Source organism: Nerophis lumbriciformis, linkage group LG30 (genome assembly GCF_033978685.3).
Source record: "Nerophis lumbriciformis linkage group LG30, RoL_Nlum_v2.1, whole genome shotgun sequence".
Lineage (NCBI taxonomy): Eukaryota > Metazoa > Chordata > Actinopteri > Syngnathiformes > Syngnathidae > Nerophis > Nerophis lumbriciformis.
In genome coordinates this window covers 1,410,001-1,420,000 of record NC_084577.2, presented here as the reverse complement: position 1 = coordinate 1,420,000, position 10,000 = coordinate 1,410,001, and the positions used below count along the sequence as shown (strand labels likewise).

Sequence of the window (10,000 nt, the reverse complement as noted above, 5' to 3'; positions counted from 1 at the left end):
TGCAGGCTCAGACCTCACAGTGCAATTAGAGAAACACACACACACATATATATATATTTACACTGTGCATTTGCATCCGAATTTTAAGATAATCATTGCAAGAAATTTCAAATCCAAAATAATGGTCATGTAAATTTGGGAAATTTTGTGGTTTCAAACATACTGCGCTTTTCTTATTGTTTTTTTTTTTTAAATTAAAAACATTTTTGCACTTAAAATAATTTATGAAAACCAAGTCAACGACTTTTTACTATTTAATACATGTTCTATATATTTTTATTTTATACTTGTGCAATAGTTTGGGGAAAAAAAATCACCAAATGAGTTGGAAAATAACTTTTTCAATAATAGTGCTTAATAAATATATTACAACTAAAATAAAAACATAGATCATAAAATAATGCAAATAAATAGTTATGGTTGAGTAATTTCTAATGATAAATAAACATCTTAGAAGTCTCAAATAGAGTTAAATACACTTTTACATTTATTCAAGAACTTTGTTTTGATTGTACTATTAAAACGTGCATACAATATAGTCTTTTAATGTGGAATATAAAAGAAAGTTACTTAAAAGTGGAATGACTCTATAGGCATTTTTTTTTAATTAAAAAAAAAGAAAATTACATGTTGTAACAAAGGGTGTTCTTGCCACTTGAAGCCTATTTACCAGCTCCGGGACTTAAAAGGGGGGAAAATCTGCGGAATTTGTCATCTCTCACAATGCGCTTTGATCGTCTTGACGCACAGAAACCTGATCCTGGTCCGTGCGTAAATAGAGACGCGCAATCCGATAGCGGCGATTGTGTTAATAGCCAGCCTCCAAAAAACTAGAAGGTGTCCCAGAGACCAGGGCCTCAGAGCAGGTGCTTTCTGTTCCCGGTGGCCACATGGGACTATATGAAACGATTTCATAAGCCGTTTAGGACAGTGCATTGGTTTCTCCAAAGTGAGACCTCCAGGGGTCCTGCAGACGAACTTGAAGGGGCGGTGCAGAAATACAAAATAGGTATAATTCAATATAATGGACACCTGTGGCAGGCTTCTATAGTTTGCATTATGAGTCATATTATGATCCTTGGGTCTTTTTTAATATGCACTGTCCCAAATAAACATGTATCTGTTTGTGTCAACTAAAGGTAACCAAAATGTGAGAAACATCCCTAATTTCTACACCTCTGCACTAACATAAACATGTTATGAACATGAGCATCCCTCTGTTAGTGTCAGTATTGCACAGGTGTCTAAAGTGTGGAATGCTATTTTTATTTACATTCTAAAAAAAGACATTTGAGCAAAAACAAAAAACCAAACAAAATCAACAGCACAAATGGAAAAAAAGTGCAAAAAGGCATAATGTAACACAGCATTTTTAAAACGTGATTACTAATACCTGCATGGGTTGGATTTAGCTTCTTTAAAACATAAAAAAATATACAAAATATCTAAATCTATTGATTTTTCTGTATCCTTGCTGCAAACAAGTTTGCACACCCGTGTTTTATTGGACCTTCTGTACACGTATTAACACAAAACACTTTTTTTTGCATCTGTTCTTATGTCACATCTGGGTTAGGTTGGATGATATTGTTGGTATATGTAAAACAGGATTATCCAAAGTGCGGCCCACTTGCAAATGTAGTTTTTTAATCCACAGCACATTGTAACAACACAATTAAACAAAACAAAACCGTAAAAAAGGATGAAGAAATGAGCAAAAAGTTCAAATGTTGACACTAATTACTGTCTTAACGTATCTGCATGGGGTGGTTTTAGACCTTTCTGTAAAAACAATAGCATTTTTTTTAAAACAGTTGGATGGTGTGTTGTTGTAGAAATATTAACAAAAATCAACAAAAACCTGTTTTAGCTGATGTACCGTATGTAAAACAGCTTGGTTAGGTTGGATGTTATTGTTGATGTACCGTATGTAAAACAGCAGTGTCCAAAGTATGGCCCACGGCCAATAATTTTTTAACCCATGACACATTCTAACAACACAATTAAACAACAAAAACAAACTACAGCAAAAATGGGGAAAAAAGAGTAAACCGTTCAAATGTTGACACCTATTATCTTCTTACTGTAACATCTTATCATATCAGCATGAGCTGGTTTTAGAGTTTTTAAAAACAATAAAGATATTCAAAAACATTATTGAATGCTGTGTTGTGGTACAAATATGAACACAAATCAACACAAAACATTCTCTTTTGCGTCTATCCTCATGTTAGCTGGTTAGGCTGGATTTTATTGCCGATATACTGTATGTAAAAGAGTATGCAGCCCCACTTGTCATTTGTGGCCCACGGCCAATTATTTTTTTGACCCACGACTTACCCCCACAACACAATTAAACAACAACAACAACAACAAAAAACTGCAGCAAAAATGGGGAAAACGTCAAAAAGTTCAAATGTTAATACTAATTACCTACTTAATGTAACATCGTAGCATATCTGCATGGGTTGGTTTTAGACTGTTTCAAAACAGTGAAGATAATAAAAAACTGAATTGGATGTTGTGTTGTTGTACAAATATAAACATAAATCAACGCAATAACACTTTTTTTTGCGTCTGTTATCGTCAAAATACGCAAAACAAGAGTGTCCAAAGTGTGACCTGCTTGCCATTTGCGGACCACAGTATCTAATAACACAATTAAACCCCAAAAAATTACAGCAAAAATATGGAAAAAATAGTTAAAAAGTTCAAATGTTAATACTAATTAGTAATTACCTAACGTCTTAGCATACCTGCATTGGTTGGTTCCAGACTGTTTTGAAACAGCAAATATAATAAAACACTTATTGAATGTGTTATTGTACAAAAACACAAATCCACATAAAAAGACTTTTATTGCATCTGTCCCTATGTTAGCTGGTTTAGGTTGGATGTTTAGAATAGAATAGAATATATATTTATTGTCATTGTACATTGTACAACGAAATTGTAAGCAAAACTAATTTAGTGCAAATTCATAATAACACATACAAACATAGATAAATAGATAAAAATACATAAAATACATAAAAATACCAAGCACACAGCTCACATAATTAATAATAAATATTGTCAATATTTGCAAAACAGGAGTGTCCAAAGTACGGCCCGCTTGCCATTTGCGGCCCACAGTTAATTGTTTTTATTATTTATTTAACAACACATTTAAACCTAAAAGAAAATACAGCAAAAATGGGGGAAAAAAAGAGCGTGAAAGTTAAATTGTTAATACCAATTGTCTCGCGTCTTAGCATATCTGCGTGGGTTAGTTTTAGACTGTTTTAAAACATTATTGATCAGCAAAACCTGAATTGGATGCTGTGTTGTTGTACAAATATGAACACAAATCAACACAAAAATACTCTTTTTGCATCTATCCCTATGTAAGCTGGTTTAGGCTGGATGTTATTGTCAATATATGCACAACAGGCGTGTCCAAAGTGTGGCCCGCTTGCCATTTGCAGCCCACAGCTTTATTAGCACATAACATGAAATCAAAAAATTCAAATAAAACAAAAGTAAAGTAAAAAAAAAAAAAAGAAAAAGGAAAGTATGCAAAATAGGGATGTCCAAAGTACCTCCTTGGGACAATTTTTGGCTGGTTCATATGTTCTAAAAATACAGTTAAGGACTTTTTGTTCACATCAGAACGTTACAAAGAGGGTAAAAACAATTGGGGAAAAGTTAGCATACATGTATAGCATGCATATGCTAACCTAGATCGCCTAAACCAGGGGTAGGGATCCTATGGCTCTAGAGCCAGATGTGGCTCTTTTGATGACTGCATCTGGCTCTCAGATAAATCTTAGCTGATATTGCTTAACATGATAAGTAATGAATAATTCCGCTGGTAATCACAGTGTCAAAAATAACGTACAAAATATAAAACATTCTCATGCATTTCAATCCATGCATCCGTTTTCTACCGCACCTGTTCAAGAAGTCGCATTAATGGTAAGTATTTGATCTATTATTGGTTAGCTTCAGAATAACAATGTTATTAAAAAGAATAAGAGACTTATTATACTCTAAAAATGTTGGTCTTACTTAAAAATGCACGCATTTAGTTGTATTCAGTGTTAAAAAATATATGGCTCTCACGTAAATACATTTTAAAATATTTGACTTTCATGGCTCTCTCAGCCAAAAAGGTTCCCGACCCCTGGCCTAAACATTGTATTAGAACATTTTACATTTACATCCGTCTTATGGAAAATAATTACAGATGGATATTCGGCAGTCCGATATTATAGGTCGATAAATGCTTTAAAATGTAATATCGCAAATTATCGGTATCGGTTTCAAAAAGTAAAATGTATGACTTTTTAAAACGCCGCTGTGTACACGGATGTAAGGAGAAGTACAGGGCTTTTCACACACACAAGTGAATGCAAGCATACTTGGTCAACAGCCATACAGGTCACACTGAGGGTGGCCGTATAAACAACTTTAACACTGTTACAAATATGCGCCACACTGTGAACCCACACCAAACAAGAATGACAAACACATTTTGGGAGAACATCCGCACCGTAACACAACATAAACACAACAGGACAAATACCCAGAACCCCTTGCAGCACTAACTCTTCCGGGACGCTACAATATACACCCCCCCCCCCCCACCCTCTACCTCAATCCCGCCCCCCCCAACCGCGCCCAGCTCAACCTCCTCATGCTCTCTCAGAGAGAGCATGTCCCAAATTCCATTGCTGTTTTTGAGGCATGTTAAAAAAATGTACTTTGTGACTTCAATAATAAATATGGCATTTTTTTCCATAACTTGAGTTGATTTATTTTGGAAAACCTTGTTACATTGTTTAATGCATCCAGCGGGGCATCACAACAAAATTAGGCATAATAATGTGTTAATTCCACGACTGTATACTGTATATCGGTATCGGTTGATATCGGAATCAGTAATTAAGAGTTGGACCATATCGGAATATCGGATATCGGCAAAAAAGCCATTATCGGACATCTCTAAAAATAATAGAAAATGAGTGTATGTAGTACTTCTTGATGTCAGATCGTAGTCATTTACTTGAATTATTGAAATTAAAAAGTCTTCCAAACTGTTAATTAGTTGTTAAATGATTTCATGACAACAGGACATTACTGTTAGCTAGCAGCTGAAGATACACAAGTTATCAATTCAATCAATCAATGAATTCCTTTTATTGTCATTGTCATAATAACACTTAAGTCATACATGTCAACGTGATTTTAGTTAGCTTAAACTGTTGTGTACGTTCATAGAAGGATCGATGACAGTGATAGCAATGTCATGTTTGTATGAAAATACAGCAATAGCCATGTGAAATTTGAGTTTTAGAAACGTATTGCTATTAGCGCTAGTTGCTAGTTTGCGAACAGACACTACGCCCTGTGTTCAGGTTCAAGTGTCATTTCAAAACAAATGTACGCTCAGTATAATGATGGTAGCTGTTATGTAAACTGGCTGTAAAAACACAAGTGAAGGGGATTTATGTTCAAATGTGTTAAGATGTTGATATTTGTGAAGTATTTCCTTCAAAATCACGTTTTTAATGCTGCAAATTTGTAAACTCTTTCTACTAGTAACTCCAGTTTTATTTTTATTTTTTACACCGTAAAATCTACATTTGTTTTTACAGTGCAATACTGTAAATGAAAAAAAGGACACTCGTGATATTTTCATGGTAAAATTCTGGGCACTGAGCTGCCAGTTTTTTTTACTATAAAATCTACAATCCAGGGCTGCAACTAACGATTAATTTGATAATCGATGAATCTGTCGATTATTACTTCGATTAATCGATTGATAATCGGATAAAAGAGACAAACTACATTTCTATCCTTTCCAGTATTTAATTGGAAAAAAACAGCATACTGGCACCATACTTATTTTAATTATTGTTTCTCAGCTGTTTGTACATGTTGCAGTTTATAAATAAAGGTTTATAAAAAAAAAAAAAATGGCCTCTGCGCATGCGCATAGCATAGATCCAACGAGCCGATGACTAAATTAATCGCCAACTATTTTTATATTCGATTTAATGGATTAGTTGTTGCAGCCCTACTACAATCATTGTTTTTACAATACATTACTGTAAATGGAAAAACGTCACCACTGTAATTTTTATGGTGAAATTTCGGCGACTAAGTTTTGATTTCCGTAAAATCTACAATTGTTGTTTTTACAGACTGCATTACGGAAAATGGAAAAACAGTACCACTTCTATTTTTATGGTAAGATTCTGGCGATCGAGCTGCCAGTTTTTTGATTGTAAAATCTGACTCTTTGTTTTCATAGTGTAGCTTGCTTACAGGAAGTTGCTCTTTGTTGTTGTGTGTCTACTGTGTTATTGTGTGAATGTTCCAAAACATTCACACATATGGTTTTCTACAACAAAATTCATCTATTTATTATTATTGTTCTCCAAATTTTGGCGTGCTCTACCTTCCACATTTTTCATCCGTTTTAAACCGTTCCAACTTCAAACAGTTCAGCCAATTCGGGAATCGTGGGCATTCCCTTGACAAATTCCAAAACCTCCCAGATTTCCCAGAACTCCAGGTTTTCCGGGACATTTTTCCTATTGAAAATGAATTGGCCATTTTTTACATGTATTTCCACATTTTTCAACCGATTCAAACTATTCCACCTTCAACACATTCCACTCATCTTGGACATTTAAACTATAATTTTTCCAAGTTCAAAAAAATTCCAGGAATTCCCGTTTTTTCTAACCTTTTTTTGACCTTTTTTTCTGGCGACTACTCCTTCCACATTTATCAACCCACTTCAACCGTTCCACTGTCCAAACATTCCTCTTAATCAGGACAAAAAAGTTTGTTGTACAAAAGTTGTTTTTCGAACTGGAAAAATTCCCGGTTTCCCCAAAATTCCTCAATATCATTTCTCAATTAAAAATGTTACTATTTCAACATTTCTCGACCGATTTGAAAAATTCCAACACCAGCCATTCCAACTCATTCACAACGTTCAAGTTTTTTTTTTACCATTTTCAAAAAAAAATTCCCGCTTTTCCCGAAATTCCCAAATTTTGGAGAAATTTTCCATTGAAAAGAATGGGATGTTTTTCAAAGTTCCACAACTCGCACATTTTTCATCTGATTCAAACTGTTCCAACTTCAAAATATTCAGCCTGTTCAAGAATGATGTGCTCTACTTCAACAATTATAAAACAATTCCAGGATTTCAGTTCAACGTCAGCATTGGAGCATTCACACGCAATTCCTTCAGGAATTGCCTCATGTAGTTGTCGTTATTGTTCTTTGTAGTGGGATTCATGAGTTTAAAACCCCTGGACTAGGTTGAATAGAAACGTGTCAGTCCCCTTTCAACTTTTTTTGAGGCAAGGCACATTTTTTTTCATAAAAACCCGGCGGCACACCACCAGCAGAAAAGGTTAAAAAAGGAAACTCCACCAGTCGTCGTGCCTTATTTTGAGTTTGTTGGTGTTTTCCTGTGTGTAGTGCTTTAGTTCTTGTTATTTTGGTGGCCCTTCCTGTTTTGTTGGTGTTTTCCTGTAGCAGTTTCATGTCTTCTTTTGAGCGCTATTCCGCGCACCTGCTTTGTGTTAGCAAGCAAAGCTATTTACGTTGTTGCTATCCTTCTTTGTGTGGACAATGTTGATTGTTATGTCATGTACGGATGTACTCTGTGGACGCCGTAAGTTTTTGCTGTCGTCCAGCATTCTGTTTCTGTTTACTTTGTAGCCAGTTCAGTTTTAATTTCGTTTTGCATAGCCATTGCCTTTTCCTGTCGTTCATTTTTGGTTTAAGCATTACATACCTTTTTACCTGCACGCTGTCTCCCGCTGTGGCCTGCATATTGGGATCGCAACAAACCATCCTCGTCTCACCCGACACATTCCGACTTTTACAAAGCAATTAACTACCTGCTTCCACCTACTGACATGGAGTATTACGTGGTTACCCTGCTGAGTTCTACACAGCACAGACACTAAGCAACGGCACATTATTTGCGGATTATAATGATTAATTTGCAAAATATATTTTTTGGACCAATTACCGTATTTTTCGGAGTATAAGTCGCTCCGGAGTATAAGTCGCACCGGCCGAAAATGCATAATAAAGAAGGGAAAAAACATCTATAAGTCGCATTTTTTGGGGAAATTTATTTGATAAAACCCAACACCAAGAATAGACATTTGAAAGGCAATTTAAAATAAATAAAGAATAGTGAACAACAGGCTGAATAAGTGTACGTTATATGAGGCATAAATAACCAACTGGTATGTTAACGTAACATATTATGGTAAGAGTCCTTCAAATAACTATAACATATAGAACATGCTATACAATCTGTCACTCCTAATCGCTAAATCCCATGAAATCTTATACGTCTAGTCTCTTACGTGAATGAGCTGAATAATATTATTTGATATTTTACGGTAATGTGTTAATAATTTCACACATAAGTCGCTCCTGAGTATAAGTCACACCCCCGGCCAAACTATGAAAAAAACTGCGACTTATAGTCCGAAAAATACGGTAGGCATAATTTCCCACGGCACACCAGACAATATCTCACGGCACAGTGGTTGAAAAACACTGCCTTAGATATGTTCCCTCAAGGAAATGAAGGTTCTAGTAGCAGCAACACCATATGCAGTATGAGGATAATCATTAATAGCATAAATTGTTTGTTCACGCTGTTTATTGCATTGGTTTGAGTGGGGGGGTAGAATACGACAAAGCGTAGGTTGCACTTGGTTTCACTGTGACGAGGAATGTTAATAAAGATACAATGTTATGCAGAGGTGTACTTATAACAATTTTATAGACAAACTATACTATTTATAGTCGCATTGGAGGGAGCGCAAAATATTTTCTTCCATAACAGAAAGTAACTGAGAAGCACTTCAGTGTGAAAAGTCACACACCGATGTGGTAAATCATAACCCTTGTGGCCGTCCATCACGGACCTAAACTACACCGAGTGGATCATAACTTTTATGGCGTGTTGAAAATAACGCTGTCGTATAGAAGAATGCGTCCGCTGTAGCCGCCGCCTGTCGGTGTTGTTGTGATCCCGGTGGCCCTGCGGGACTGCGACAGGAGTCCCTTTTAATCCTGCAGAAAGGCAAGCAGGAGCAGATCTGCTGACCTGAGAAGCTGCAGTGGAGCGCCAATCAGCTCGCTAACACTAGCAGAGGTGGGCTGCCACATGTTTATTGATGATGCTTTGTGTGCAAGTGCTGCTAAGGGGAGGCTTGGCTCTGGAACCGTGTGTGTGTGTGTGTGTGTGTGTGTGTGTGTGTGTCCACCACGGGTGTCTGAATCATCACATTAAAGGGTGTGATAGCAGACCTCGGTGAGGCAGTTACAGCAGGTTTTGAAACCTGAGAGTTGTTTCCCGTTGGAACTAAACAACACACCAGGGTTTATTATTGATGCTGCGTGCACAAGCAGCACTAATATGTCCACGTGGGCTCAATTCACTGAGGCATGGATAAAAAGCAAACGCTAACAAGGTAATATAGCTGACTCAATAAGTCATTTTTCCCCCCCAGCATTTATTTGTTTTCTTTGTCTGTTACACCAAAAAAAAGTGTTTTAAAGTGGAGATTATGGAGATCAATTTGTGCTTTTTTTTGGACACTGAATTTATGTAACTGAATTTCTTGCATTTGAATTTTGGGAACGGTAGAAAATGGATGGGGAAAAAAAAAAATAAAAAAAAAATGGATGGATGTATGGATGGAATTTTTATTTGTAATTATGCTGACAATTTCATTCAAAACAAAGTGGCTGCATCAGAAGGCAAGATCCACTTCCTGTAAGTTAAGACTGAAGCCATCGGTCTTGTTTTAGAACCAGCCCAGGGTTTCCGCAGGTCATTAAAAAGCATTAAATGGGATTTTTTTTAAATTTAAGGCCTCAAATGGCATTAAAAAGCATCAAATACAATATCCGGAGACATTAAAAAAAATGTCATACAATTGCTATCGGCAACAAAAAAGAC

At 35.9% G+C, this 10,000-nt stretch overlaps 1 protein-coding gene across 1 annotated transcript in view; it reads left to right on the top strand.

The window, feature by feature from the left end:
* meis3 (myeloid ecotropic viral integration site 3) overlaps window positions 1-10,000 on the top strand; it is a 59,388-nt gene that overhangs the window by 981 nt on the left and 48,407 nt on the right. The window lies entirely within an intron of this gene.